The sequence below is a fragment of the Ovis aries genome, chromosome 5, assembly GCF_016772045.2.
Source record: "Ovis aries strain OAR_USU_Benz2616 breed Rambouillet chromosome 5, ARS-UI_Ramb_v3.0, whole genome shotgun sequence".
In the NCBI taxonomy this organism is placed as follows: Eukaryota; Metazoa; Chordata; class Mammalia; order Artiodactyla; family Bovidae; genus Ovis; species Ovis aries.
Window position 1 is genome coordinate 99313436 of NC_056058.1, and position 27652 is coordinate 99341087.

The 27652-nt window shown below is 44.9% G+C and overlaps 1 protein-coding gene across 22 annotated transcripts in view; it reads left to right on the forward strand.

Annotated features, from left to right (window-relative positions):
- Positions 1 to 1347: 1347 nt before the first annotated feature.
- PAM (peptidylglycine alpha-amidating monooxygenase) overlaps positions 1348 to 27652 on the forward strand; it is a 321661-nt gene continuing 295356 nt past the window's right edge. For 19 of the 22 annotated variants that reach the window (XM_060416038.1, XM_060416040.1, XM_060416039.1 and 16 more), the window contains exon 1: positions 1348 to 1375. The gene's annotated coding sequence lies outside the window, so the exon portion shown is untranslated. Of the gene's footprint in view, positions 1376 to 19610; positions 19716 to 27652 lie in introns of all 22 variants that reach the window. The other 3 variants (XM_060416042.1, XM_060416041.1, XM_042250794.2) reach the window with 1 other exon arrangement.

A 27652-nucleotide genomic window follows, 5' to 3' on the forward strand; every position in this document is an offset into this window, starting at 1 on the left:
AGCACGCTAGGCCTCCCTGTCCATCACCAACTCCCAGAGTCCACCCAAACTCATGTCCATCGAGTCGGTGATGCCATCCAACCATCTCATCCTCTGCCATCCCCTTCTCCTCCCACCTTCAGTCTTTCCCAGCATCAGGGTCTTTTCCAATGAGTCAGTTTTCGCATCAGGTGGCCAAAGTATTGGAGTTTCAGCTTCAGCATCAGTCCTTCCAATGAACACTCAAGACTGATCTCCTTTAGAATGGATTGGTTGGATCCCCTTGTAGTCCAAGGGACTCTCAAGAGTCTTCTCCAACACCACAGTTCAAAAGCATCAATTCTCCGGCGCTCAGGTAAAGGTACTGGCAAAGTGCGGCTCTTGAGTTAAATTTGTTAATTTGTGTGTGTGTGTGTGTGTGCGGGCTGGGGAGTCAGTAATGCGCAGCGTCTGGCTACTTGGGTATAAACCCTTCCGACTGGAACATTCCAGATCCCTGGCGCCCAGTTTTGTCCTGCTTTGGGGCGCGGGGAAGGGGAAAGGGATTGATTCCTGGGTTCCATGTCTGCAGTTTAGGGACGAACGTGGTCATAGAGTGCGCGCTGGGCGTCGTGCGGGATGAAAAGGGTTTTGAAGGGAAAAAAAAAAGCCAAGGATGTACAGAAGTGGGAAGCCAAGCTAGGCAAGGGCTCCCGGCTAAGGCCAGGGGTGCGGGGAGGGACGGCGCGAACCAGGTGGCCAGGCACGTGCACGGGAAAGGAGGCTGCACTTTTCCCGCAGGGTCCACCCGGTGGCCCCGGTTCGCCGGTTCCGCGCACTTTCTTGGCGGGAGTCCCTAGCCCGCGGCGGGAGCAGGAGGGCGGGGGCGGTGGGGGGGGGGGTGGTTCTGAGGGTTCTTATCCCTCTCTCGGGAGCAGTCGTCCCAGCCCCGCGCCGGGCGGAGGGAGCCAGTCGGACATTTTCCGCGGCCTCGCTCCGGGCAGCCTGCGCGGCCACCTCGCCCGGCGGCTCCTCGGGCCTCCGGGGACTCTCGGTCGCGGCCTTGACCCCTCTCCCTGCCCCGGGCGGGAGCCCCGCCTGGCCGCCGCCTCCGGGCCGCGAGTAAGTGCCAACCCCCGGGACGGAGGCCCCCGCGGGGAGGCCCCCGGGACGCGGCGCGCGAGCCCGCGGGGACCGCGTTCCGCAACCCCCCGCGCGCGGCAGGACGGGGCGCGGGGCGGGCCCGGGAGCCGCTCCCCGGAGCGGAGTGCGCGCGGCGGGCGGAGTCACCGGGAGCCCCCGCCGCCCCCGCCGCCGCCGCGCGCTCGGCCTGTCCCCGCCCCGGGAGCCGGAGCCTCGCGACGAACTCCGCCCGCCGCTCGCGCTTCCGTCCCGGGCTGCGCCCGCCGCCGCGCAGGTGGGTGCCGCGGCCGCCGCCGGGCGCGCGGGGCGCGGGCGCGGGTGGGGGCCTGGGAGGGGGCCCGCGAAGTTGCGCGGATGCCCGCGGGCGCCCGGAGCCCGCTGTCTCGGCTGCCCGCGCGCGCGGGCGTGGGTTTCCACCCGGGCTGCCCGGGGGTCGCGGGGGGGCCCTGGCGCCGCGCCCGGGGAGGGTCTCGGGGACCGAGCGCGCCTCGCAACCGCTGCGAGTCCCCCCCCCCCGACTTCTCCGACCAGCCCTCGGCACCCCTGGGAGCCGAGGCCGTGGGCGAAGGGTCACCCTCCTGTCCGGGGCTCCTTCCTTCGTGCTTCTCCTGGCGCCCTCGCCCCTCTGTGGGCGAGATAGTTCTTTCGCCCTTTTCTGCCTCCTACCCTCAACTTGGAGAGCTCTCCCTGCCGGTGAGAAAGGCTCCCCGGCTCCCTGATCGCTACTCCCCCTCCACCCGTCCCTCGCCCCGGACTGGCTTTGGGTGGAAGCGCGGGGCTCAGCCCAGTGGCTGCCCGAGGTGCCCGGGTGTCGGCGAGAGCCAGGAAGCGGTGGAAATTCGCTGCGCTCTGGTCTCTTGTCCTTGCCCAGCTCCGCACGCCTTCCTGCCCGTTTTCTGCCAGCCGGAGAGGATAACACGCCCGCGAAGGGTGATTGCAGAGGCGGGATGGAAAGTAACCACAGCTCGGATACTTGGAAACTAGGCAATGAAGCCTGCTTCTAAGTCTCCTTCCCATCAAGGTGGCCTTGGGACGCGACCTTTTCTGGACACCCTGTGTTCTCGTCTGTAAACCGTGGGTCCTCTTTGTCCGCTGCTGAGGGTCGGTGTGAGGATGATTCAGATGTGTTCCTTGATTTTGAGCCATGGTCCCTGGTCTTCTGAACGTCCTGTGTTCTAGTTACCTGAGTTCAGGTCCTTCAGCTGAGACAAGATTGATTTTATGTCCCTGACTGCTTTGGGTCAAAACTCGTGTTTCTCGGTCTGATATTTAGTGTTCCGAATTGAAATCATCTCTTCCTCACCCAAAGGTGCAGAGCTATGGATCTTACATATTTCTTCTGTGGTCATAGGCTTTCAAATAGCAGAAGGTCGTTATTAGCACACGTCTTTGGAAATAAGTTCTGTGCTTGCTTAGGGTGCTTGACAGTCTTTAAAACCTCTTTTTTTCCATCTTAGGTACAAATTTAAATTTTCTTTTAATTTCAACAGTTCAGGAAGTAGACTTATTTTAGTGAAGTAAGTTCAGAATTTAGCTCAAACAAGCTACATGTGCACTATCATTTGTAAATTTTCCATTTAAAAGTACAGGCATAAGAAGCATTGTTAGCACCACTCTTACTTATGAAGAAAGCAGTTAAAAGGCCTAAGAAGTCAGCTTTAGACTTGAGGTTCAGTAGCTGTGGCCCGTTGTTTATGAATTCCTGATTCAGTAGGCATTTCATGAGTTTCTATATTGTGCAATGCATTGTGCTATGTGCTTCTATGTGCTGCTTTCTATTAACGGCTATGTCAAAGCCTTTGATTCTTAAAGAGATGGGAATATCAGACCACCTGACCTTCCTCCTGAGAAATCTGTATGCAGGTCAAGAATCAAAAGTTAGAACTGGACATGGAACAACAGATTGGTTCCAAATCGGGAATGGAGTACGTGGAGGCTGCATATTTTCACCCTCCTTATTTAACTTATATGCAGAGTACATCATGTAAAATGCTGGGCTGGATGAAGCACAAGCTGGAATCAAGATTGCTGGGAGAAATATCAATAACCTCAGATATGCAGATGATACCACCCTTATGGCAGAAAGTGAAGAAGCACTAAAGAGCCTCTTGATGGAAGTGAAAGAAGAGAATGAAAAAGTTGGCTTAAAGCTCAACATTTAGAAAACGAAGATCCTGGCATCCGATCCCATCACTTCATAGCGAATAGATGGGGAAACAATGGAAAGAGTGGCTGACTTTATTTTTGGAGGCTCCAAAATCACTGCAGATGGTGACTGCAGCCATGAAATTAAAAGATGCTTGGTCCTTGGAAGAAAAGCTATGACCAATCTTGACAGCATATTAAAAAGCAGAGACATTACTTTGCCAACAAAAGTCCCTGTAGTCAAAGCTAGTATTTTTCCAGTAGTCATATATGGATGTGAGAGTTGGACTATAAAGAAAGCTGAACGCCAAAGAATTAATGCTTTTGAACTGTGGTGTTGGAGAAGACTCTTGAGAGTCCCTTGGATAGCAGGGAGATCCAGCCAGTCCATCCTAAAGGAAATCAGTTCTGAATATTCATTGGAAGGACTGATGTGAAGCTGAAACTCCAATACTTTGGCCACCTGATTTGAAGAACTGACTCACTGGAAAAGACCCTGATGCTGGAAAGGATTGAAGGCGGGAGGAGAAGGGGACGACAGAGGATGAGATGGTTGGATGGCATCACTGACTCAATGGACATGAGTCTGAGTAAACTGTGGGATTTGGTGGTGGACAGGGAGGCCTGGCATGCTGCAGTCCATGGGGCTGCAAAGAGTTGGACACAACTAGTGACTGAATTAACGGATAGAATATATTCCTTGCCCTAGAGAAACTTTGAATCTAACTTAAGTACTAATGTTTTTATTTCATATTTTATATAAATATCATATATTCTAATAACTACATATGGCAGAGTAGTCAAGAATACATTACTGAAGGCCCTTTAAGACCACTTTTTGGTGAATATACTCAGTAGATTGGAAACAGTAAGTTTAGTTAAGCTGGTGTTTTCTGAAATAAAATTTCAAGAGCCTCTACATCATCAAATGGGAGCCATCCTTGGAAATAAAATCTATATTTTTAGAATGAAAGCTCAGAAAAGCATCCATATATGCGTATGTAGTAATAAATGTTAAAAACTCTTAAAAAGCCTTTCCCTTCTCCTTAGCTCTTCCCAACCCAGGTATCGAACCCAGGTCTCCCACGTTGCTGGCAGATTCTTTACCAACTGAGCCACAGGGGAAGCCCATTAAAAACTGTAGAAATTTCAGTTCTAACTTTAGTCAGTGAATCTATGATGTCCATATACAATTTTTTCTCAAGTCCTTGAAAAAGGAAATTATAATGCCTAGGGAAAAAATACAGAGATTAAAATAAGTTGAAACTTGAACACTTTGTGGCCTGGTGGGCCCTGGATTGGTTCTAGAATTTGGCTTAAAAAGTTACAAGATTTGAAAAAAGAAGGTTGCAAGATTCTTAGACATTTTTTAAGAAACCATTTAAAAAATGTTTGACTTGACGCAAAGAATGGGCAGGAATCCCACTTGGAAAAACCAGATGGACCATCAGGTTGTATTTGGTGTGACTTGGTGACATTTCTGATTCTTTTCCTGCTCCTTGGAAGAATTCACCCATCTGCAGGATATGTGTAGAATTTCATAGACATGACCTACCAGTACTTGGCTTTGAGTGGAGAAGGACATGGCAACCTAGTCCAGTATTCTTGCCTGAAGAATCCTGTGGACAGAGGAGCCTGATGTCCATAGGGTCACAAAGAGTCGCGCACGAATAAACGACTAAACCACCACCACCGCTTGGCTTTGAGAGCTTGGGCTCAGCCCACACAGGGAGGCAAGGCGGGTTTCTGGGCAGCCTGAGGAAGATGAAGTTAACTGTACACTTGGCCTTATTGCTCAGTACCTGCATTTTCCTATTTGTGAGCTGAGGTTAAAGATTGTGTCACTGCCCTGGACCTGTGTGATTTGGTGTAATGGTCACGAATATCAAGCCAGAAAGCTTCTTGTGCGTGTAAGAACTTTCTCTCTCCTTTTAACTCCTTCAGTTAGTAAAAGCTGATTGTGGAAAGCACGTACAAATAGCCAAAGAGAAGGGCTGTCTGCATTATGTTGGTAGTTGGTGGCCTGTGCTCTCAAGTCTTCTGAGTGTTCAGTTCAGTTCAGTCGCTTAGTCGTGTCCGACTCTTTGCGACCCCATGGACCGCAGCACGCCAGGCCTCCCTGTCCATCACCAACTCCTGGAGTTCACCCAAGCTCATGTGCATTGAGTTGGTGATGCCATCCCACCATCTCATCCTCTGTCATCCCCTTCTCCTCCCACTTCCAAGGGAGAAGTTGGCAGCGTCTTGTCTCTACAGTTTTCTGTACTGATATAGAGAATGAGACCTTCTTCTCAGCCAAGGTTGCGCAGCTAATGGCAGGAGTAGAACTGTACTTTCAATAGCCTGAAAATAGCTCTCTGGTTTGTCCTTACCACGCGTGGTCTCTCATCATCCAGTGCGCATCAAAAATCTCACATTTATAAATCGTGTATGGTTAACAATTTTGGCTTTGGGGTTTTGATGAGCCTGGGTTTGAGTCCCGCCAGGCATTTACTAGTCTTGTAACTCTGGGTAAGTTACTTTTAATCTCCCAAATTCTCAGTTTCCTCATCTGCCAAATAATAGTAATAAAGGAAGTACTTAGCTCAAAAGGCTATTGTAAGGATTAAATGAACTAATCAATGTGAAGTGCTTATTAGCATATTGCCTGTTACTAGTTTCATCCCTATTATGCAGGTAGTTATTTTAGTGTTCTGGGGGGAGGAGAATGACAATTCAGAGGTCCAAAGTTTTAAAATAAATACGTGCATAAAAACATGACTACATCGCCACCTTCAGTATTTTGAATTAGCCATTCCCAATAGCTTCCCTGGTGGCTCCGGGGTTAAAGCATCTGCCCAGAATGCGGGAGGCCTGGGTTCGATCCCTGGGTCAGGAAGATCCCCTGGAGAAGGAAATGGCAACCCACTCCAGTACTCTTGCCTGGAGAATCCCGTGGAGGGAGGAGCCTGGTAGGCTACAGTCCATGAGGTCGCAAAGAGTCAGACACGAGTGAGTGACTTCACCTCACCTCACCTCAATGGCTTTATTAATTTATTTAACAAGGGTTTATTGAGCTCCTACTATGTATTGGGGCTTCGTAGGCACTGGCATGCAATAGGATACAAGCCAGTTAGTGTCACTTTCTTAGGACGTAAAAGTTTGGGGCAAGGTACAGACTTTAAACAGAAAATCATCAGTCTTGGGTGATTGGTGTGTGGAGTAGTGCAGAGACCCACAGACAACAGACAGGATGATAGTGGAGGCCTCAGTGGATAGGTGTCATACAGTGGATCGCCTGATCCCAACTGGGGTTGGTCAGGGAAGACTTCCCATGAGCGTACTACGCCCTGGAGAGTGAGTGATAGTCTGTGACCGAAGAAGCTGGAGGACTGAAGAGTGTCCCAGACCAAGGCGAACAGAGCCTCGTGCTTGGAGCCGAAGTCAGGTGGATAATGTCAAAGCATAAAGAAGGGAGAGTTGGAGCGGGCTGGCGGCCGGAGAACCCAGGCTTCGTCTACAGGGATCAGTAGAAACTCAACTGCAGCCCAGCGCTGTCAGGTTGGGAGGCAGCCAAGTGTTGCCAGACGCCCTGATTTTTAAAGAGGAGCTTAATATTCATATTTCGTGAATGTGAAATGGCCAAAATGTTTTTAAAACTTATCGTGGGGGCCAAAACAGATGCATTTTGTAGTTGGTATTCAACCCGGGGCCACCACTGTATGGCCTGCCTTTTAGGGAATGAGAGAAGTTTAGTGCAGCAAAGGAAAGCATCTCAGAAGAGGCGATGGACGAGCCCGTAGGTAGGGGCAGACCCGCTTCCTTCAGGGCCTCGTGGCGCTGGCCGAGGAGGGCTGGCTTAATCCCGAGCGCAGCGGATGACATCGAAGCCTGGAGCGACAGCGCTGATGAGGTTTGTTTACGAGGTGTATCCTGGCTGTGTCTGCGTGTGTGCGCGTGTGCATGTGTTCCATCATTCAGGTCTGACTCTCTGCGACCCCATGGACGATAGCACGTCCATGGGATTTGCTAGGCAAGAAGACTGCAGTAGGTTGCCATTTCCTACTCCAGGGGATTTTCCTGACCGAGGGATCGAACCTGCATCTCTTGTGTCTCCTGCATTGGCAGGCAGATTCTTTTTTACCACTGTGCCACCTGGGAAACCCCCATTCTAGCTACTGTATGGAAAAATGCCTGGGGAGAGGCTATAGTGATAACTGTTTTGAAAGCTGTCACAATGGTGCTATTAAGAAGTCCATCTAGAAGCAGATACTCAAGCAGGATTGGACACAGATGGGTAGGTTGCAGAGATGTGTTTGAACTTCCACTATTGGGAAATAGCTCTCCCTTAGTCCCTCAGGTATCCGCACATCTTGTGAGCAGAGGCGCTGACTGTTTTCATTCCAGACTATCTTTTCAGGGACTTTGGTACAGCATATAGCTATGGAAAATAGAAGTAGTCTTTGTCTATGGAGCAAAGCATAGGTCAGTTTACTGTGCGTTATAAAAGATTTGGTACACTCTAAGCTCAGGAATCCCCTCTCTAGTGCAAATCACTGGGTGGATAGGTATTGCCTGCCCTCTAACCGTCATACTGTAGGAATTGTGTTTCATAGAACTGGCATAACTATGCTAATACTCCTGCGACTGGTTTTTTGTTTTTTTGAGTAATGTAATCCTTTGTCTCTGACCTAATAATCTCATTCCTTGTGACAGCAGCCATGAAACTGTGGCACGCTTATTTGTTAGTACTAGCCACGGAACTTAGCCAGGGGCCACATTGTTTAGACTTGTTTCAATTAATTAATATGAAAAAATGTTACTTCCTCAGTCACTCTAGCCACATGGCAAATGCTTAATAGCCAAACGTGGCGAGTGGCTACTGTAGCGGGCAGAGCAGATAATAAAACAGTTCCATCGTTGCAGAAAGGTCTGAAAGGTCTGTTGGATGTTGCTGGTTTAAAGCTTCAGACTTTTTGTATTCTTGGATGAGTAGAGACAGACGCTGTTGACTATGGCAGCATGGAAATGATGCCTGTTAGGTGGTGTTAGATTCATAGAGGTGCCTTTGTACAAAGGAAGTATTTCTGCGTGAATAATTAGTACGGTATTTAGCTCATACCTGCTGAGGGGAAAATGTAGAGAATTGTCTGCACTGTTGGCTTGGAGACTGGGTGGACTGGGGCCGTGTGGCTATGCGAGTTTTCCATACAGGTGGCATTCCTCAAAATCACATGTGACCATGAGCTAGAGGTCTGGGCTGAAAGGAGCTGGAGCCTCTGAATGCTGCCTTCAGCTCCATCTCCAAGCTGTGCGTAACGGGCAAGAACAAGAATGGCACATGGGCAGCGAGGTTCCGGAACCCAGCCGGTCCAGCAGCACCCAGACAGTGCCTGCTGCCACCCAGCTGTGCCACCTGCATGCAAGGACAGGATGAGGGGACAGGGAGATTTCCACCTGGCTCCTGTTCAGGGAGTTTATGAGGACGGCCTCAGGAAAAGAAGAAACTGGACTCAGAAAAAAAAAAAAACCAACCCACAAAAACACAGAAGTGTAAATCACAACCTTAAATGACACAGCGGAGGTGGGGAAGCGCCAGGACCCAAGAAAAGCAACAGATCTGCATTCCTATCAGATGCGGGCAGCTTGTGTTGAGGAGGGCGTGGACCACAATCTTTGGGAAGAGACAGCACAACTTTCTTCCTGTCCTCTGTAACTGTCAGTCTAGTCAACAGCTGCGGCAGCCGCAAGGGACACATTTTGACCCATATTGAGGGTGCCCTGTTGACTGCTGGTGCTGCAATTACAATGTAAGCAAAACAAGGGACAAGGGTAGGAATTCTAAAGAGTACAGGTGGAGACCCTTACGGAAGAATCAGGCTGCTGCTGCTGCTGCTGCTGCTGCTGCTGCTGCTGCTGCTGCTGCTGCTGCTGCTGCTAAGTCGCGTCAGTCGTGTCCGACTCTGTGCAATCCCATAGATGGCAGCCCACCAGGCTCCCCCGTCCCTGGGATTCTCCAGGCAAGAACACTGCAGTGGGTTGCCATTTCCTTCTCCAATGCATGAAAGTGAAAAGCGAAAGTGAAGTCGCTCAGTCGTGTCTGACTCTTAGCGACCCCATGGACTGCACCTTACCAGGCTCCTCCATCCATGGGATTCTCCAGGCAAGAGTACTGGAGTGGGGTGCCATTGTCTTCTCCAAGAATCAGGCTACCATCTGCTATTTCTATGAGAAGTAATGACTTTTCAGAAACTTCAGATATTGTGAATTTCACGTACCTGTGCTGGAAGGAATTTGCTTCATGATGGTCGTTATTTGTAGCACGGTCACATTTCACTTATACGAAGACTAACTCATGTTTTTAAAAAATCAAAGCTTTAGACTGTTTTAAAGGTCGATCTTATTGAGTGCTTATATTCACTACCCAGAACCTGCTAAGGATGCCCCCTTCTAGAACTCTTTTGAGGAAAGCTTTCATAAAGAGGAAATGTTAATTTTGAAGTAGAAAGATGATCATTTGCATGTAACTGGAGAAGGAAATGGCAACCCACTCTAGTGTTCTTGCCTGGAGAATCCCAGGGACAGGGGAGCCTGGTGGGCTGCCTTCTATGGGGTGGCACAGAGTCAGACACGACTGAAGCGACTTAGCAGCAGCAGCAGCAGCAGAGTCCCTCCATAAAGGTTTCAGATAGGGAGGTTTTGCTCCATTTAGTGTTTTAATGCTACTTTGCTAAATGTTTTATTTTTTTTAATTATGAGTTAAAATATTTTATTTTGGTAGGAGTGGAAAAGTTTGGAGACCCCCCCGGCCACGTTCTTCCCTCCTTTGCCCCCCAAATATGGCCACATCAGTCTTCAGTGTGCTTTCCTTTTCCTCTCTCCTGCTTGTTTGCCATGGTTCCTAACCCGGCTTCAGGCTTGCATTGACTTGTGCCTCCGTTCTCTTTATACAGACAGCGTGACATTAGAAATCATTGTTGTCTGTTGTATTTCTGAAGACCAGAATTCCACCAGTTTCACGCTGCCCCTTCTCAGGCTGGGTGTGGTAAATCATCTTTGGAAAACTGGCTCCAGCAGCGAAATGAACCAGGAGACCTGCTGTTTATTGCATGAGTCACTGACGGGTTCACGTGAAAGGAAGTGATACCAGATTGCTTTTCGCCCACGTCACTGTTAACATCTTATTTTAAAATCGGCCTGAAATAAGGAAATCAAAATAAAGTGATCAGCTCTTTGTTTCCCCTAGAGGATTTAGAGGGATCTGGGTTCTGACGTTAGGTTATTATAACAGTAACCCTGAGGTCACATATTCGGCTTCGTCCTTTAACCTGTGACTTCCTGACGTGCTCAGAACTTTTGAGGGTGTGCATTTTGTCAAGTTGCACACCAGTAATTTTAATCAGGAGCAAAGTAGGTTTGTTCTATTATAAACCATTTCCTCCATGGCCAAGTTGCCTCGCTTAGCTATTACTGCATGCCTAATCGACCACAGTGAAATGTCTTTAAAACATTTTCCAGGGGACTAAGGACTTTGGGGAGAATTTTTATAAGGGAAAATGCCGAGGAGGAGAGTCTGAAGGGTTTCTTTGCATAGATAAATGTCTCCAGAGAGACTGATGAGTCAAGGAGTCTGTTAATAGGATATGTAAATGCAACCTTTCACCTAGTTACTGCCATTACCTAAGTCATAACTATGTAGTTTTAGCAAATTGTTTGAACTGGTTCCAGTTACTTAATAAAACAGAGCGTGTTGGTCCCATTCTTTTCTAGTCTGCAGTCAGCCCCACTTCAAAGTTTGCATTGCCCTGGGCTTTCCCTGTCTCCTTCTGTGTTTTTAATAGCAGCTTGTCATCCTGTTAGAGTTTTCCACTAATTTCTTTGTGTTTGGCTTTCGTTAAGTGTTTGTGGAAAGTTTTTACATCTGTGTATTCAATATTAACTTCTAGCTTTATGTTTCTGATAGGGTAGGCATCCCTGGTAGCTCAGCGGTAAAGAACCTGCCTGCAATGCAGGAACCACAGGAGACGCAGTTTCCATCCCAGGGTCAGGAAGATTGCCCCAGAGGAGGGCATGGCAACCCACTCCAGTGTTCTTGCCTGGAGAATCCCATGGACAGAGGAGCCCGGTGGGGCTACAGTCCATAGGGTTGTAAAGAGTCGAACACGACTGAAGCGATTTTGCACGCATGCACACATCACTTATTCAACATCACTTATTCTGTGCCAGCCATGTTCCCAGGGCCACTCTTGACCCTGGAGATCCAAGAGGGAGCAAAACATTCGTGATCCGTGGCTGTCGTGGAGCGTAGAGTACAAGATGAAGAGAGTCATTAATTAACTTTTTAAAAAGCACAGCAATTAATAATTGCATGATTACAAACAGAGGTAAATGCTCTGAAGAGAGCGGTAGGTTTTGTGGGTTTGTATAACAGGAACCGCCCCCCCCCCCACCAGGAAGTGATGTTTGCATGATAACAGAAGCATGAGTAGGAGAACGTGAGGAAAAGTGGGGAAAAGAGTGTTGCACACAGCAGAGGGAAGTTAGTGCTGAAGCCCCGAAACAGAAGGGAATAGGCTGGAATCAAGGAACTGAGGACTTAGAATTCTGGGGAGAATGGAGTGAGGTGAGGCTGGATACTCAGGCTGGGGCCAGTTAAGAGTTTGGTCTTTATCCCAAGGACCGTGGAGAGTGTTGAAACGGGTTGCTGACCCCATGAGATTTTTGTTTTGGTAGGGTCATCTGTTGGGGGAGTGAGTTGGAGGGGGGCCCGGGTGGCAGTGGGAGTGGTGGGTGGCGTCTGAACTAATCCAAGTGGATTGACGAGGTGCTAAGCCTGCTGTATGTACTGGGAAGTGGCAGTGACCATGGACTAGAAGTGTTTCAGGGGATGACATCAATTATACTTGGGAATAAGATGGGATTTCCTTTTATTCATTCAACAAATATTTAGTGAGTTTTAAACTTTATGCCAAGCTTTGGGACTATATCTATGACCAAGATACACAAGATCCCTGTATTCATGGAGTTGACATATTAATGGGCATGGTAGCTAATCAGTAAATTTAAAAATATATAAATATAATATAATATATACATATAAATTAAGTATTAATATAATAAATATATAAATATTCAGTTCAGTTCAGTCACTCAGTCATGTCCAACTCTTTGCGACCCCATGGAATTCAGCATGCCAGGCCTCCCTGTCCATCACCAACTCCCAGAGTTCACCCAAACTCATGTCCATCGGGTCGGTGATGCCATCCAACCATCTCATCCTCTGTTGTCCCCTTCTCCTCCTGCTCCCAATCCCTCCCAGCATCAGGGTCTTTTCCAATGAGTCAACTCTTCACATGAAGTGGCCAAAGTATTGGAGTTTCAGCTTCACATCAGTCCTTCCAATGAACACCCAGGACTGATCTCCTTTAGAATGGACTGGTTGGATCTCCTTGCAGTCCAAGGGACTCTCAAGAGTCTTCTCCAACACCATAGTTCAAAAGCATCAATTCTCTGGCGCTCAGCTTTCTTTAGAGTCCAACTCTCACATCCATACATGACTACAGGAAAAACCATAGCCTTGACTAGACAGACCTTTGTTGGCAAAGTAATGTCTCTGCTGCTTTTTTATAAATAAATATGTATATACATTATTATATATATAATTTCAGATAAGTCCTGTAAGGAAAAATGAAGCTGTGTAAGGAACTTGAGAATGACAGAGGAGGTCCCCTCATATAGGATAGTCAAGAGGACCTCTTTGAAGATGTGGCGTCTGAACTAAGACCCAAATGAAATGGGAGAACTCACAATGCACAAACCCTCTTCCAAGGAGAGGGAAGAGCAAGCACAAGGTCCTGAGGTTGGCATGGGGACCCCTCTCCCCCAGAGATTCCCAAGGAGGCCAGGGTGTGTAGAAATACAGGCGGAAAGAAGAAAGATGTTAGGGATGCCTTGCCAATGCTTGAAACGTAGAGCGTCTGAATAGATTCATTACATTCTCTTCGGTCATAACCAGCTTTTCAAAACCGCACAACTCCAGGTTGCTTGGCCACTCACCTGAGTTTAACACTGCTCCTGGGACAGCTTCCTTCTTCACACTTTGCTAAAAACCTGACAGAGATGTCTGCATGTCGAGTCTCTCGATGGTGACCCTTCTATGAGCTCAGTGGAAGAGCCCGTCTCTTACTTTAAGCCCATTTCAGCTCTCCCTGGACTTCTCAATTAGTCACTTGAAGGCCTTCCTCGTGTTTGCTGAGACCTTCCATTTACTTGACTGTTTTTCTCCTTGAAGTTTCGTGTATTCACCATGGTGCTGTGCTGTGCTTAGTTGCTCAGTCGTGTCCAACTCTTTGCAACCCCATGGACTGTAGCCCACCACGCTCTTCTGTCCATGGGATTCTCCAGGCAAGAATACTGGAGTGAGTGTCCATGCCATCCTCTGGGGGATCTTCCCAACCCAGGGATGGAACTCAGGTCTCCTGCATTGCAGGCGGGTCCTTTACCAGCTGATCCACCAGGGAAGCCCATGCACCGTGGGCTTAGTCGCTCAGTCACGTCTGACTCTTTGCAGCCCCCACGGTACCTCTTTCCCAGTAGTCTCTCCATCTCTTCCTTCAAGGCTAAGTTCAGAAGTGATGTGTCACCTTTTCTACCAGTTTCTTCTGGTCTGCTCCACCTGGCCTGGGTCACGAAGGTCCTCCGCCTACTCATTCTGTGTGATGTCATTCTTTTTCTTCCTGGGGTCACTTGAAAAGGCACCACTTCTAAGTGCCACCGTCGTTCCAAATGAAAATATTTAGGGTTATATTCTTCCCTACTAGAGAAAAAATGATGCAAACAGCAGCTCTGCCCTGGTGTTCATGTAACACTGGCCAGAACATCCAGCTGGCCGAGGTTTAGTTTCCTTGCCTGCTTACCGATTTCTTCCCCAGCGTGGTTGTACGGAGGAAGGGAAGTAAAACATGGAAAATGTGTTTTAAACAAATGCAGGACCTCTTTAACATTTCAGAAGGACGTATTTCCTACCCTCGTCTCTGGGTTTTTCACATCAGTTCGCACCAGGGTGGAATCGTGTGTGCTGCAAGGGTTCTGGGAGGTGTCTCGAGTGCCCAGCCACACCCTGCAAGCTGGGGACAACTCAGGCCACGGCCTGTGTGTTCATCTCCTGGGGCTGCTCTAACAAAAGCCCACAGGCTAATGGCTTAAACCTCAGAATCTGACTGTCTCAGAGTTCCAGAGGCTCTGAGATCAGTGTCCTGGCAGGGCTGCTTTCCTCTCGGAATGTGAGGGAGAGCCCCTCCTTCTCTCTGAACTTTTGGTAGCTCCAGCCATCCCTTGGCTTGTCGATAGAATTCTCCCTTTGTCTTCACCTGGCCTTTCTTCTGTACCACACTGTCTTTGTTTCCTGTGTTTATTAAGGACACAGTCGTTGGATGATAGCCCATTCCTGTGACCTAAGCTTGATCACCCGCATAGACCCTATTTTCAAATAAGGTCACATTCACAGGTACTAGAAGTTAAGACGTGAACATCATTTTAGGGCTACGATTCAATTCATATTGACCTGATTCAATACACATACGGGAAAGGGCAGCCGCAGACTTGCTAAACTAGCTCTGTATTACTGGAATGACTCATAGAGGAGCTGCATTAGGTTTGTTAGAGCGAGTTTCCTGTATGATACGGGGCGAAATAAATGAAATACTTGGTAAAAAAAAAACTACGTGTGAAATGCTTATTTTAGAGTACTGCAAGTCCTGTTCATTTCAAATTGGTATAACTTAGAGCACAGAGGGCCCATCAAGAGAAGGAACAAAAGAACCCAATAACCTTTCTTCTGAATTATGATAGTACATCGGTTGTTGTACTGATGTGAATGAAAAAACTGTGCAGTCCATGTGTGTGTATTCATATCATCTTTATGTGAACGTTTTTGTGTGGCAAATTTTATTGCTTCTATTGATTTTTTTTTTTTTTTTCCTGGCCCAGCCTGCTTCTCTTTGACTTTCTGGAAGGCTGCATGTGGTCCTATGACAAACTGATCCCTTCTCTGCTAAACACCCAGAAGAGTCTGCTGTTTTTCTCTTATTGGGTGCTCCAGCCTTGTGGATAAAACTCATTCCGCTCTTAGACTTAAAAAGTATCATTAGTATTTTTTTTTTCATCAGTTTTTTTGTTGTTGTTGCTGTTTTGTTATTTTCTGATAGTGCACGGGACAGTTTGCTGCATTGTTAATCTGTTGGTGTTGGAGGACACTTAAACGCGTCCTAGTAGAGTTTCACCGGATTTGACATTGCAGTGTTACATTGTATTTGGTTAATCTTCATAGGCTTTCTTATTCTGGCGTGTAAAATAGCCTTTACCTTAGGAACATTGAGGAAGATTCCTGAAGCTGGTGTGGTAGGATTTTACTGTACTACTTGGCTGACCGATTTAAAACTAACCATTTTTTATTTCCTAACAGTTTGGCACAGAAGCTTCTTATAGTAAGTCAGTGAGCCTTGGTGAATACTAGACTTTTACCTAGAAAAGTGGCTGTTTTGTGGTCAACTGGAAGAACATAGCTCCCGTGTTCTAAAAAAGCATCTGACATACAAAGTTTTTAATTGTTGCGTTTCCGTTAATTTGCTTCATTCTCATTGCTGCATTGAGATTTTCACTAAAGGAAAAGATAGCCATAAGTTGTTAATTCTGCTTATGTAAAAAAAAATAAAGACAATGAATTGTGGAAATACAGTCCCTCTTGATGTGTTATCGAGTAGGTATCAAGTAGGAGAAAAAGAAAATTTTGATCTTGCCCTTCCACATGCAGGAGGATACCTTCTTTCTGAATCAACAGAAGGGTGAAAGTCTATGAAAAGGGTAGAAAAAAAGGAGAGTAAATTTATTGCTGCCTTAATCTTCATCATCTGCACATCTTGACTCTTCCTTGTTCTTTTTTACTACTATTGTCTATTTGTGTGATCTTGGCTGTACCGGGTCCTCCTTGCTCTGTGGGCTTCTCTCTAGCTGCGGGGCACAGCCTTCTCATCACATGGCCTTTCTTGTCATGGAGCAGGCGTTCTAGGACACACGGACTGCAGTAGTTGAGGTTCCTGGACTCAGTGTCTGTGGCCCCCGTGCTCTAGAGCACAAGCTCAGTAGTTGGGGTGCCCAGGCTAAGGCATGTGGGACCCTCCCGGGTCAGGGGTCGAACACGTATCGCTCGGACTGGCTGGACAACTCTTTACCCCAGAACCACCAGGGAAGCCCCCTTCCTTGTTCTTAAGTAAACAATGCTTCTGACAAATGTTTTCCCTCAAAAACATAAATACCAGAAGGTCAAAATAGTTACTGAAGTGATAAGATCAACCAAAAATATGTTGAAGAGAGAGTGTGTCAGATAGAAAATTTCATGGCTTGAGGAGTGAGGTAGATGGTGATGCTGGGGGCGGGGAAGGTTAGGGCAGGATATTTTAAAAGGTATATTTGTTCCTGGAGTCAGGAAAACACCTTGTTTCTGACTGTTTCCATTTTTTTTTTTTTGCTGTTTCTGGTTTTGCAATCTTCCATTGTTGTTCCAAGTCAAAATATTTATGTGCATGTTCTTTCTCCCTAAAACATGACCTTCAGGCCACACCTGGGACTGTCTGTGTTTTGTGTAATATCAGCATCCAGTGGAATTTTTGGCTCTGGGGTGCTCAGCCAGTAGGCTCCAGCACAGTCATTCATTCCCTGGTACCATTTATCCTACTTGATGAACTCCTTACACATTTTCCTGAGATGCAAATATAAATATATGCATATATTTATATACATCAGTTCAGTTCAGTTCAGTCACTCAGTCGTGTCCGACTCTTTGCGACCCCATGGACTGCAGCACGCCAGGCCTCCCTGTCTATCACCCACTCCCGGAGCTTACTCATGTCCGTTGAATCAGTGATGCCATCTAACCATCTCATCCTCTGTCATCCCCTTCTCCTCCTGACCTCAATCTTTCCCAGCATCAGGGTCTTTCCTGATGAGTCAGTTCTTCACATGAGGTGGCCAAAGTAATGGAGTTTCAGCTTCAGCATCAGTCCTTCCAATGAACACTCAGGACTGATCTCCTTACTTATGTACTTATAAGTAAGTGTATATATATAATATATACTTGAAAGCTGCAGGGGCCTTTTTGAAGAGGCTAAGTATATGGACTTAAGAGTCAGCCTTGGGCTCAAGCCCCAGGTGTGACATCACCAGCTGTGTGACTCTGGAGAAGTGACTCACTCTGTGCCTCACGTCGCCATCTCTGAAATCAGATCATAATAACAGTAAACTGGCCCTTTGGTCTTTATTATGGACCAGAGGCTGTTCTAAGCATATCACGTATATTTAACGGCTGATTCTCACAGCAACCTTGTGAGGTGACTTATGTTATCACCACTTGCAAGTAAGGAAAATGAGATAATTTGCCCAAAGTCACATAGTATTAAGTACTGGGGCAGAGGAATCTGCAGACTCTGCCTTAGGGCCCTGTGTCACCCGGAAAGCGACGCGATGACCGTGTAGCGCCCTTAGATCGGAGCCTGGCACAGAGCAAGCGCTCAGACAGCTGCCCCTCCCTCCTTCTGCTGTACCTACCTGTTAGGATGGCTGCTCTCACTCCTGTTCTTACTGCCCTGCGGTCCACGGGGTCACCGAGGGCTGGCCCCGCCTGAGCGGCCGGCAGCACCCGTCGTTGGTCCGTGTTGCGTTAGTTTCAGGGCTACAGCACGGTGATACAGTCTTTTTCAGATTCTTCTCCACCGCGGAGGCAAGCAGACCGGCGCCTGCGCTCCCCTCGGGGCTCAGACTGGAAAGAGTCGGCCTGGCATACCGGAGACCTGGGTTGGATCCTCAAGTTGGGAAGATCTCCTGGAGAAGGGAAGGGCAACTCCAGTGTTCTTGCCTGGAGAGTTCCACGAACAGCAGCGCTCGGCTGGCTGCAGTCCATGGGGTCGCACAGAGTCGGACACGACTGAGTGGCTGACACTTTCACTTTTCCATCATAGGTTTTTACAAGATATTGCGTGCAGTTCCCTGTGCTGTGCCGTAGGCCCTTGTTGTCTGTTTTATATAAACTAGTGTGTGTATGTTAATCCCAAACTCCGATTCATCCCCCTTTTCCCTTTCCTCTTTGGTCACCATAAATTTGTTTTCTGTGTCTGTGACTCTATTTCTGTTTCATAAGTACCTTTACTGCTCTTCATATTGTCTACTCTGATTCATACCTAACCGCATCTTAATAGTAGTTAATAATTTTCCTGAACACTATCTACAGGCTGTGAAAAAATGGCACTAATAGTGTCTTTCTCATGTTTTTTCTACCAGTGAAGTCAGGCTTAGATTGGTTCTCAAAGGGATTTATGTTTGTTTTTAAACCTAACATTTTAGCAGGGCCATATAATAAAGTATTTTGGAACATTTCAAAGTTGCAGCTATGCAGGGCCCCCCCCCCCCAAAAAAAAACCACACCAAAACTGTAGGGCTTTGGTTAAACTTTTTTGGGAGTTATAAACTGCTAGTGGCTGTTTAGATTTCCTCCAAGAGAAGTTAGGCTCTGTTACATTTATTTTTTGGTGCATTGTATACTTGATTCTAGGATGTAGGGTTTGAGGGTGGTTGAGAACTATTATCACCTTATAGCATTTTTTCTCATTTCTGAAAATTATCTATTTTATCATTCTATTATAATACTCATTTAAAAAATGAAAATAAGCTGATTTCCCAGTTGGGAATGAACTTGAAAATCTTTGTCATTTTTTTGCTCCATTCTGAGCAGGAGAAGGGCTTCCCAGGTGCTGCTAGTGGTAAAGAACCGGCCTACCAACCCAGGAGACCTTAAGAGATGCAGATTTGATCCCAGGGTCGGGAAGATCCCTTGGAGGAGGGCAGGGCAACCCACTCCAGTATTCTTGCCTGAAGAATCCCATGGACAGAGGTGCCTGGCGGGCTACAGTCCATGGGGTTGCAAAGAGTCGGACGTGACTGAAGTGACTTAACACACACAAGCAGGAAGAACATAGAAGATAAGGAGAAAACAGGCTCATTGCTGGAGGCGTGGCCTTTCTGGGGTTTAGTCACCAGCTGTGTACCAAGCAGTTTTTCATCCGGGTGGCGTACTTGGTGCTGACGATGTCTCTGTCTCCCTCCCACAAATGCTGTGTATGTGCACCGTGATGCCTCGTGGCTAAGTCTAGAGTTTCCAACCTTGGGGACATGGAGGAGGAGAGGCTCGGGAGGGACCGTTTAGCACCCCAAGAAGAGGACATTGACGTTGACACTGCTGTCAGCTAAATTTTGAAGCCTTTCGAAAAGAAGAGTACACCGTATGCCCCGATTTTATAGAGGGAAGCCTAACACCAGTTTAAAAAATATAATTCCAGAAAGGTTTATGATCCGAGTGGCTGGAGGACCCCTCAGAGGCTGCAGTGCACTGGACGGTCTGTGGCTGGATTTCAGAGAAGCAACATTTGTGTGTTCTCATTCAGGTAAACTAGGGACACCGATATCATCATGATTGCTTCCATTGATTGAGGTACTTTTGTGTGGAGAAGAAAAACAGCTTCCTAGTGTTAGATGTTACGAGCCTATCTTGGCCTGGCTTCTCACTGGCTACGTGACCTTTGGGCAGATGACTGAGCATCCCAGGGCCTCAGCTTTAGCATTGTTAAAACCGGGGATATGCTGGGACCTATTTCAGAGAGTGTGGTGGCTCTAATTATTCTTTGAGTGATGTCTATAGAGTGTCATATGCCTAAAAATGCATGAAAGCGGCAACAGAAATGCATACATTCTGTATGCAATTGCATGCAAACGTGCAACAGATTGCATGCGTGTCTGGCATGGGGTTAACTGCTCAGTTACTGTTAGGTGTGTTTATTAGATGTTATGTGCTTTCCCTGGAGTACCTCTGATGCATTCTGTAACCCCACAGTGTAAACCATTGTCCCAGTTTTACAGAAGAGAAAATTGAGGCTCAGAGACGGCCGCTTCGTTTTGAATGTGACGGTTTGTGAGAATGGTCTTTCTGTTACCCCCCCGCCCCTTGCCCTGATGGTTGGGCTCTGCTGTCAGCCATTAATACCTGATTTGTGAGACAGAGCGCAAGTGGGTTGTGATCTTCTTTTTTTTTTTTCCCTCAAAATTGTGTGCTAGGATGCTTTTGATGTTCACATGATACACACAGTGTCCTCAAACTTTGGAAATAGTTCCTTTTCCAAGGAAAACATCCTCCATTTGACCTAATTGTGTCTGTCATAATTTTGCATACATCGATGCCAGTGCAGAATACATGTCAGGTTATAGCACTTATGAAGTTATAAAAGAAAACAAATTTGCAAATTAAATGCCAACAAAACTATACAATCAATAAAAATTCAAGTAATCACATTAATTTATGCAACAGATGTGCTGTTTTGCTGAAAGTAAGCTTTCAATTTTGGGCTCATCCATACTCAGGATGGATTTTGTTTGATCTGTGCCTAGTTTTCATTTTATGATACTAGGTAAGTGTTAGTCACTCAGTGGTGTCCGACTCTTTGTGACCCCATGAACAGTAGCCCACCAGGCTCCTCTGTCCATGGGATTTCTGAGGCAAGAATACTGGAGTGGGCTGCCATTTCCTTCTCCAGGGGATCTTCCCAACCCAAGGATCCAACCCAGGTTGCCTGCATTACAGGCAGATTCTTTACCATCTGAGCCATCTTTAGCAGCTGAGCCCTGCTACTCATATTGTAAACCTTTGAATATCTGTAATTTCATATGGTTCAACCTAAAAAATGTCTTTTAAAATAAATATATAACTTGGTAGTAATCACTGTAAGGTGTTATTTGTTAATTCAGAATAATAGAACTTCAGGAATACCAGTTTTAACAGTTGTTACTTGATAAAACACGAGAAGCTGTTTTATTCTCTTTGGTTCAGTATTTAAGTGTAGACTGCGCCTTAGTCTTGGCTCTGAGCTTAGGGTCTGGAATCAGACTTCCTGGGTTCATCTTGCTGCAACAGTTTGTTTTACATAAAAATTTCTGTGAGTTTTACCTTTCTTTCTGATAAACTAACACTGCTGGGTTAACAGGTATGGAGATGCGAAGTCCTTGCTTTGTGTTGTATTTCATTGCCATTTACACTCAGTGTGCAGAAGAGAGCCCAGTTTCCCACACCCCATATCAGGAATTAGAAAACATTCCCCATGAAGCGCCAGGAGGGTAAATACTTAAAGCTTTGCTGACCACATGCACACATACAGTCTCTGAAGCAACTATGTAGCCCTGCTGTAATAGCAAGAAAGCAGCCTTAGGCAATACATAAAACTTTACTGATGGACACTGACATTTAAACTTCATACAGTTTTCACATGTCTCAAAATATCACTCTCTAAACTTTTTTCCAACAATTAAAAAACATGAAAATCACGCATTCTTAGCTTGAAAGCTGAACAGAAGCAACAGCAGGCATTTGACTTGGTAATTTGGTGAAATGTGAGGCATTTTATGTTACTTTAAGAATTTTTATCAACTTTTTAATTGTAGTAAAAACACACACACATTACAAAGTTTACCATCTTAACCATTTTCAAGTATAAAGTTCAGTAGTCATAATATATAACAGATGTCCAAAACTTTTTTATCTTGCGAAACTCTGCCCACTCAACCAGTTCCCACTTCCTCCTCCCCCTGGCCTGGGTAACCACCATTCTACTCTGTGTTTCTATGGATTTGGCTACATACCTGATATAAATAGACTCATCCAGTGTTTGTCTTTTTGTAACTGGCTTATTTCACTTAACATAACGTCACTTAGAACTTTTTGCAGGCATGTGTTCCTTTTTTTGGGTGTCTTGCTAATTCTGGACCAAATAGAAATGTTTTAAATCTAGTCTGATCTGTTGGGATTGTGAATGTCCTTTATGTTTTGTAGCTTTGGATTTATCTTAGAGCACGCATACATTTTGCAGGAAAAAAAAAAAAAGTGCTGTAAGAATTCTGTGTTGGACATTCAGGTTGTTCCTGCTGATGTCTTAGGGTAGGACCCTTAAACTATTGAATAATCTTATTCTGACTCATTTATTGAGCAGTTATTTACCAGGTCCCCTGAGGCCTGACTGTGATTCCCTGGGTCTGGTAGATCCCCTGGAGAAGGAAACAACAACCCACTCCAGTAGTCTTGCCTGGAAGATCCCACGGACAGAGGAGCCTGGCAGCTACATACAGTCAGTAGGATTGCAAAGAGACATGACTGAAGGACTACACCTTCTCTGTGTCAAACTTGTTTATCCTCTGTTGTATTAATAGAAATTTGGTTTGCTCCAGTATATCCTTTTTATTGAGTACTCAGTTGCCATAACTTACTGCTGAGGTTGGACAATTAGTTATTCCAGTTTTGAAAAACTGCAATCTATTAGAGCAGAAAGTTTCTGCAGGCTGAAAATTTATAAGAAATAACAAAGCAGTATTTAGCAGACAACATTTTTTTAAGATGAAGAAAATGCTTAAAACACACGTGAAGAGTTTAAGCCTACACTATTATGTTCACTTTTCACTTTCCTGCATTGGAGAAGGAAATGGCAACCCACTCCAGTGTTCTTGCCTGGAGAATCCCAGGGACGAGCGAGCCTGGTGGGCTGCCATCTATGGGATCACACAGAGTCGAACATGACTGAAGCAACTTAGCAGCAGCAGCAGCAGCAGCAGCATTATGTGCCAAAATTGCCATTGTATGAAAAAAAAAATCAGTGAAAAAATTAACTAAATAGCTTTGAAAAAGTTATCATTTAAAAAATTTAAATGTGATACAAATTTACTGAGTGATATTAAGAAACTGAACATAAACTAAGAAGGAAAAAAATCAACCAGAGTCAATTACTGTTAGCATTTGAGTATATATCCTAACAAATAGGTGAGCTGATAGTATAGAATAGAATCATATTCTGTTTACTGTTTTATAATCTGTCATCTGTTTGCTCACTGTTTGTATTCTAATCTAATTTGTGGGTCAATGTCTGTTCCCCTTTTTTCTTCATTTTAAGTGATCTGGTAAAAAAAAAACAAAACCTAAGTTTTCTTATTTTTTCTTTTTCAGTCATTTCTTTAGTTCTTATCTTTTTGACCCTCCACCTATCTTAGTTTTTAATGCACCTGGTTGAGTGTGTGTGTGTGTGTGTGTGTGTGTGTGTGTGTGTGTAGCTCTTTGTAGTATGAAGTATAGCTGAAGTTTAAGCTCCTCTTCAGCTTTCTTAAAACAATTTAGATAACAGCCTATTTCTTCCCTGTTAGTTTATGACTTCTCTTTTATCACATGTGAGTACAAAGCATTCCTGGGAAGTTTAGAAGTTTATTCTTCCCCACTGATGTGTTTATCTATACTTTAGCTACTGCATTGATCTTATTTTTGTAGCTTGAAAATAGATTCATATCCTTTTTCTTCCAGTTAGCTTTCCTTTTGTTTATTATTCCTAATCACCTGTTCTTACCCAGTGCTGTGTATCAGAGTTATCTGGGAAGCTGTGGCAGAGTATACGTGGTCTTTACAAATTGCAGTTTAGTGAGTCTAAGGAGGGACACAGCAGGTGTAGTCCAAGAAAACTCTCTGTGGGTTCTTACAAGGGTCCATATGTAAGAAGCTCTGTTCAGTGGCATGAGAATTGTTCTACTCAACCTTGATACTTTTAATGGAGTTGCATTACACTTAGCAATTAATTTTGGGAGAAATAACATTTTTGAGTCTTTCTTCTTCTCATACTGGCTAGCAGTGTGTATTTCCCATTGTTCCACGGCTGCTTTTATAGTTCTCAGCAAAAATTTTTCTCCTTTTCTTTGTTTGTATTCCACACATTTCTTATGAAATTATGCCAGTGTTACTTGTTTCTTTCTTTGTTTTTTTTTTTTTTAAATGTGTATCAGCTCTGTTTCCATCTTGCTCCCTCATATTTCTAATTTGTTTTTGTGAGTATGCAGAAAAGTTTCAAGGGGAGAAAAGCGGGAGCTGTATACAGCAATGTCTTTATGTGAAACTTCATCTTAGTTGAAATGGATCTTTTTCAGAATTAACACGTAGCCATAAAAATTGAAGATGGAAAAGGTGAAGCAACGTATGAATTGACTTATAATCTAGAGAGAAAGGAGATTTTATATTGATTGGAGACTGTTCTAGTCACTTTTTCACTGAGACCTTCTTGACTAGTCTATCTAAATTTGTAAACCTTCACCTCTAATTCTTGATTGCTGTACCTGGCTCTCATTTTTTCCCATAGAACTTATTAGTGTCTAACATATTGTATAATTTACTTTAAAAATTTCCCTTTATTGCCTACCTCATTAAAATCAAAGCTTCCTTGGGCTGGGATTTTTAGCACAGTGCCTAGAGTTTAGCAAATGCTCTATACATTTTAGTTGAATGAATAAAATGTTAGATGGAAAAAAATCAAGTATTTAAGTGAAAGTTTCTGAAAATAGTGGCTTAAGTGTGTGAGTAAGGATGAGAAATCTGATTCTACCAGAGAATTTAACAGTTAGTCCAAATTTGGCTTTTTCTTCCCAGAAGAAATCTGTGGGTAAAAAGCACGTTAAGAAAAGAGCTTTGCAGCTAAGAGGTGAGAGATTTATATTTGAATATGTGAGGAATGGGGATGCCGCTGTTCATTCCCAGGGGCCCTGTTTACCATGTGGAAGTCTTTTCCTTTTCTCTTCGAAATGGAGAGGATGTTGGCTTCACCTCTTCTTTTACTTTCTCTGCAAAATAGAGGTCACTGAAGTGATCTTTCTCCACTTTTATAGGTGAAAATAAAAGAGGGGAAAAGTTGTTTTGCTAGATTAGAGACGTTATGGGATGGTTGTTTATGTCTTCTGTGGTGCTCTAAATGCAAGGTCATCTGCCAGATTTCTGCCTGCCCTCGAAAGACCTGCAGTCATTTATTCTGTGGGCAAAAGTGTGTTAATTATGACTCAGCATTTGAATGGCATCGTGCCGTTTAGGTGTGAGCAGACTGGGTATCTTCTTAAATATGTACAGATATTATGTAATCTATATTTAAGTATAATACAGACATAAAATAAACATATTTAGGTATATATTATGTATATACCACACTGTAATATAAAAGGCAATACAGATCAAGTAGCTTGTAGCAAAGTAATATTTCAGTATGTGAAGTGCTTAGTTCTGACTACACAAGAAGATGGGGCTAAGTATTCAGAAGCCCCTGGGGGACCCGCCACTAGATTGAGTAAGTTCGGAGGCGAAAGCCTGCATCACAGAAAATTAAAAAAGAGACTTGGGAGGACTGCCTTTCAGGTGCTCAGTTCCCCACATGGGTTTTATGTTCGTTAGCATCTGATTCGTCTTCCCCTTGAACCTTGCATATTGCTCCCCTGCAGCCTCCTTGATTTTACCCTGTACTTGTGTTTATGTGTTTATATTTGTCCTGTCTCCTTTTTTAAGGTAGTGGCATTCTCAAAGGCAGACGGTTTGTCTTATACTTTATAATTCCCTAGGGCACTCTGTGCAGTGTTTCAGCTGTACAAGAAGCACTCAATTAATGTTTGCCTCACAAGTAAACAAGAGGGAAAATTAAGATTTCAGGAAGGAGATTGTTATATTACAAACAAATCCTATTGAGGAGTCAGAATAATCAAACCAGGCATTTGGTCTCTGTGGTGTTTAGACTGAAATGAAAACTGGACCCCATATGAATGGATAAAATGAGTTATGGGATGCTCGAGTAGATCACTGCTATTGTTTCCTTCTGGTCTGTGGCATTTGGTGCCAGGAAAATTCTAGACCTGTGGTGATTTAATCTTGCCAAATTAGAAACCTCTGAAATGAGTCATTCTCATTTTTATTCATTTTGTTTTTACATGGGAAATTATATAGACAAACAGCCCAGTGAATGAAGCTTAGTTTTCCTATGGGTGGTGGTCCTTGGTACGGTTCCCATGGGAGTATTTTGTCTGTTGATGCTGTACAGGTCAGGTTTATGTTGTGTGTTTGGATGGAGTATTTTGTGTGAATGTGAAATCAGGCAGTCCCTAGAACTCACATGTAATGATAGCGTGGATCTAAGATCAGAGCAGAAGAGAATTACCTGTTGTGGAAATGCCCTGTTCTTGCCATCAGAAGACCCTGGGCTCCTCTCTGTGCCTCCAGCTTGACTTCCGTAAAGTGAAGGGATTGAAAGAGGTAATCTGTAAAGCAAGTATTCATTGGACCCTATTGGATCTAATACTTCTTTTTTATAGCATGTATTTTTTTCTTAGTTTTTTAAAAATTATCTATTTATTTTAATTGAAGGCTAATTACTTTACAATATTGTGGTGGTTTTTGCCATACATTGACATGAACCAGCCATGGGTATACATGTGTCCCCCATCCTGAACCCCCCTCCTACCTCCTCCCCATCCCATCCCTCAGGGTCATCCCAGTGCACCAGCCTTGAGTGCCCTGTCTCATGCATCGAACCTGGACTGGTGATCTATTTCACATATGATAATATACATATTTCAATATAGCATGTATTTTTTAGTGCCCTCTTTATTACATTGAAATGAAATTCACATATAATATAACTTGCCTACATGCATAATTAAAATACATGTTTACATAAAATCTCTAACCATAACATAAAAGAGTGATACAGATCAAGCGGTTTATAATAAAATAATATGTATTTTAATATGCAAATATTTAATTATTACATGGGAAGACATAATGAAGTGTTCAGAAGCTTGCACCTATTTGTAGAATAACAGTGCATAAGAAGGTTACAAATGCAGATGGGTCTTGATGTGTTGCCCAGTCAAATACTGGGAATGGCACTGCTGGTTGGTGATGCTATTTTTCCAGAATGATGAACAACTCTTGGAGAAGTTCCACATCAGACAAAATAACCATCTTATCTTGATTTATACAATTTCATTTCTAAACACAGAAGTTTTAAAACCATGCAAAAAATTATTTGTATGCGAAATGGAATTGAGTTCTAGGCTTGGATAATCATAAACAGGCGTATCACTTGCATGGTTCATGGGACACTTGTAAGTTTCGTAGAATGTGGTAGGCACTTCATCAAGAACTAATAATGCACCTCGCATTATTATGTGGCTGAGGACTCCTGTCTGCTCAGGCCAATAGCTCTCTCCCCACACCAACCCGATGACCAGGTTTCCAAACTGCTCTCTTGGGTGCAGTGCTGGTTCCATGGAAAGCCATTGCTCTGTTGTTGAGTCTCTCAGTGGTGTCCAACTCTTGTGACCTCAAGGACTATAGCCTGCCAGGCTCCTCTGTCCATGGGATTCTCCAGCCCAGAATACTGGAGTGGACTGCCATTTCCTTCTCCAGGGAATCTTTCCAACCAAGGGATCAAATCTACATTGCCTCCATTGCAGCTGGATTCTTTACCACTGAGCCACCAGGAATTCTCCACACCTG